Source organism: Lagenorhynchus albirostris, chromosome 10, assembly GCF_949774975.1.
Source record: "Lagenorhynchus albirostris chromosome 10, mLagAlb1.1, whole genome shotgun sequence".
In the NCBI taxonomy this organism is placed as follows: Eukaryota; Metazoa; Chordata; class Mammalia; order Artiodactyla; family Delphinidae; genus Lagenorhynchus; species Lagenorhynchus albirostris.
Genome location: NC_083104.1, coordinates 75,199,658 through 75,204,429, shown reverse-complemented (window position 1 = coordinate 75,204,429; position 4,772 = coordinate 75,199,658).

Here is a 4,772-nt window from a genome sequence, read left to right as displayed (position 1 = left end):
ATTAATCAGTTCTATTTGAATCCTGATTTCTTTCAGATCCCAGCTGGAGATCTGTTCTTTCCATTGTGTGTGTGTGTGTGTGTGTGTGTGTGTGTGTGTGTGTTATGCATGTGTGCACATGTGAGTCCAAGGCAGAGAGGAGGGTGACAGTTCTACTGGGAATTCTTCTATTTATAGAGGAAGAAACATAATCCCATACATATTGATGCCAGGAAAACAGCCCAAGAGTTTAACTCTGCCTAAGAATAGAATGTTGCTAAAAATGCTAGAAAATGTATGTGAGAGCAGTGCTAGTTAAGCACCACTGTTGATAAGGAGACAGCTGTTGATATAAATAAGTGATATTTGGATCCGTAAATACATAACTGGAAGATTGAGGAGACAATGGGCAGCTGTCTCCAGAGGCGTAATAGCAAATTCTAATGATTGTTCTCTAAAAACTGAAGGACAGGGATTATCAGGAATGAATTCACTTGAATGAATTCAAGGAAGTGAGGGGAGTCCCACCACGGCCAAGTCTTCCCATGGATGCCAGGGCCTCCCATGGACGCCCGGGCCAACACAGCTGTAGGTCAGGCATCGCTGGCCCCCAGCTGCACAGAGAGACGTGTGTTGTAGACAAGCACACACACTCTGATGACAAAAACAGCTTCTCGTCTATGGCAAGGGAACATGGATTCTGAGAACTTTTTTTAAAATAATCAGGACCCTTCCAGTTTAGAAGGGACGTGCTGAAAATACCACGGGGTTTGCCTCTAGGGAAGGCAAAGTTAAGTTGGATTTAAGATTACACCTCAACACACACACACACACACACACACACACACACACACACACACACACACACACACACACAGTATTTCTTGACCCTCTTTAGAGTCAGATAACTAAGTCACTGTAAAAATGTATTTTTACTACCTCCAAGCTGGGATCCCTCCATTGATACAGTGCTAGCTATCAACCCAGGGGCACCTTTTATTTGACCAGTTAATTTGCCTCAGATTGAAGTCAAATTCTGACACAATCCAACAAGTAACTACAAAAACTGGTGGTGAGATTGAAACGCTAGTCGTACTAATATTAGCAGCTATCAATCATTGAGGCTCACCACCTGTCAGGCGTTGTTCTGAGTCCTCTATATTCAATGACTCATTCAATTCTCCGAAGAACCTCTGAATTAGATACGACTTTCCCCATCTTATAGATGAGCAAACCGAGGCATAGAAAGCCTAAAAAAGTGTCAAAAGGAGTCCGGTTGATAAACGCCAGGACCTGAAGCCTTTGCAGGCTAGCCACAGAGCCCGTTTTGACCCATGCACCTGGAGATAACGATTTTCCTCCTTTTGATTAGTTGTCAAATACAGTCCAGTTAAATTTGAATTTCAGAAAAACAGCTGTAATTCTGGACAATGAATAGTGTCCCAAATATTGTGTGGCACATACGCACACTAAAACATTATTTGTTATTTATCTGAAAGTCAATCTTCCAACCCTACCCCAGAGGGAGCTGAGTGCACCAAGGGAGCAAAGAAAACATTTTGATAAATTTGACGTTTGGTCCCAAATCCCAAAGGAGAATTCAAATCACAGTATTAGCCTCGGGGCAGAACTCTTTTTCCCTCTCCTAGAAGCAGTCTAGAATAACAGCTCTCAAAGCTGTCTGGGGGTCAGCCTCGCTTGGGAAGGTTTAATAACACACATGGCTGGGCCTGGTCTGCATAAGATTTAGTAGACTTACTGTGGGATAGGGGCACCATTATTTTCAAATGAGCCCCTAAGTGTTTCCTTGTCTCCTTCCCAGCTCTTCCCCCTTTTTCATAGTCCGGCTATTCATGACTGGCCTATAGACCAGTGACTGGGAATCACTGGTCTGAAACCCTGATTATAAGTTCCAGTTGACCATTTCTAGCCAGTCCAAGGAGACAGCCCAGGCTCCACCCTCCAGTGTGGGAAGAAGAGAGAATTAACAGGCTGAGAGGATGAGAGAGTTTCCTCACATGCTTGGAGCTGTCACCCAGGCCTCCTCACGGTGGGTTTGCAGCCTCAGGCCTGAATGCTACATGCGAGAAAGATTTTTCAAAGCGAGAGAGATGGAGAGAAAGAGCCATATGAGGGCCAGGCCTCCCGTTTGGAAGCAGGCCCTGGCGCAAGAGAGAGGGTAGATCATGTTAAAAATTGTCCCTGGAAGTGGAGGAAAATTGGGAAAGGGACTGGAAGGAGCACAAGCTCCGTCTGCAATGTGGCTGCACTCCAGGAGGGTACTGGGAATAAATTTAGCAGGACGTGGCCATTGACCAATAAACAAACAAACAAACAGATATATAAATAAAGACAAATAGAAAATATCCAAAGGGCACAGAAAAAGAAGTTCTATTTCACAAAACTGTTCAGTTATTTTACATATATATAAAATTTTCATTATGTGTGAGTATATATATATATCTATCTATATATACATAATACAGATATATACACATTTTATTATGTGTGTATCTATACCCTCATGTTATAAAATATGTTTCTTTCTATGGGGTCAAAAATATTTGAAAAACACCACTCCAGAGGCAAACATCCATCCCTTTTGGAAAGCAGAAAGCACAGACCAGAGCGAATAGGACTCAGAGCAGCTTTTGGGAAGGAAGATGGGGAAGAATGATCTGGAGACTGGACAGCTGCCCAAAGAACGTTAAAGCTGTCGATTTAGGGGGAGTCTTGGCAGGCAGGTGGATGGGAGCACGCGAGGACCATTCCCTAAGGGGAGAAGGTAAATACAAAACGGGTATGTGTCTCATGGCTTATTTTTCATGCTGCCCTAGAAGGAATCTCTGCTGACATGTAGGCACATCTGTGGGAGTCGTTACCCTGTCTCTAATGCCTTTTCTCTTTTCTTCTTTTTAATCAATATTTTTTAAAATTGAAGCATAGTTGATTTACAATGTTGTATTAATTTCTGCTGTATAGCAAAGTGATTCAGTTATATGTATATATAAATTCTTTTAAAAAATATTGTTTTCCATTATGGTTTATTCCAGGACATTGAATACAGTCCCCTGTGCTATACAGTAGGACCTTGTTGTTATCTATTCGATATATAAAAGCTTACATCTGCTAATCTCCGCCTCTCACTCCATCCTTTCCCACCTGTTCTCTTTTCTTGTAGGTCAGAGAGCAAAGCCTGAGGCCGCACTGTTGGGATGGCAAGGCATGTATGAAGTTTAAAGTGCACCCAGGAAGCAAGGTAAGGGCTGGAGAACCAACCCTGGGCTTCTGTGCTGCTGTCCCCAGGCACTTATTCCAATGGTGGGTTACTGAGCTTGGGAATCATAGCTCTTCATCTTTTCCTTTGGAGATGTAAAGAGAAAGGGAATTTTATGACCATGACTATGGACTTTTGTCTAAATTATTCTGAGATAACCATGAACTTGAGGACAATTTGTTGCTAACCACATCAACTATGAGGAAGGCCACAGGGAAGTATTCTTTCATGTTCTGTCAATACTGGCCAATAAAACGTTAAAAAAATTTTTTGTTAACAAAACCCCACACAACATAAAACGTACCATCTTAGCCATTTTTAAGTGCAAAGTTCAGCAGTGTTAAATATATTTATACTGTTGTGCCACAGATTTCTAGAACTTTTCCTTTTGGCAAAATTGAAACTCTATACCCACTGAATAACAACTCCCCTCTACCCCGTCCTCCCAGCCCCTGGCAACCGCATTCTTCTATTTCTATGAGTCTGACTTCTTTAGATCCTCATATAAGTGGAATCATATAGTACTTGCCATTTTGTGATTGGCTTATGTCATTTAACATAACGCCCTTAAGGTTCATCCATGATCATAGCACGTGACAGAATTTTTTTCTTTTTAAAGGCTGAGTAATATTCCATGCCCAATAAAATTTTTGGCAATGATGAAAGTGTTCTGTGTCTACACTGCCTAACATGGTAACCACTAGCCACATGTGGTTATTGAGCACTTGAAATGTGGCTAGTATGACTGAGAAACTGAGTTTTTCATTCCATTTTATTCTAATTAAAATGAAATTTATTCTAATTAAAAGTAGACTGTCACATGTGGCTAGTGGCTACTCCATTGGACAGAACAGTTCTAACTCGTGATTTTTTTCATTGCCACCAAATAACCTGTGTGTAAATGATTAAATCTTGTGACCATGACTATGGGCTGAGTTTTGTCTAAATTATTCTAAGATACCCATGAACTTGAGCCCAGTTGGTTGCTAATTACATGAACTATGAACAAGGAACTCTGCTGGATTGGTTCACTATTATTTTTATGCTGAAATACTCAGAGTCTATCTTTATATTAATGGTTCTAGGGTCCTTGGTTATTTGAATGCCTGTCTTTACCGAGATGAAAAGAAAACCTCAGTGAAATATAAAAGGCTGGATGTTAAATGCACCCAGCTACAAAGTAAAGCAAGCCATGATTTTAAAATAGCCTGTGTTGAGTCAAATTTGATCACTTAGATCAAACTTAAACGTAGAAGAGAGTTCTGGAGAAATTTTCTAGTAGGTTTGTAAAGAGAAACATTCACTCGTTCTGCAGTGGGAGTGGAAGTGATGTTGTCTCTGGTGGAAAAATATAACCATATGCTCAGGGCTTCTGATGAGCCCAGCTAGGCTTTACCCCTGTGTGCATTTAAAAATGTTGGCTTGAATGACTTGTTTTTGTGCCTCAGCCTTGCATGGCGCACACGTCTAGTCACAGACCGTGACTCCAGGTGTTCTTGTCCTGTCCAGAAGCAGG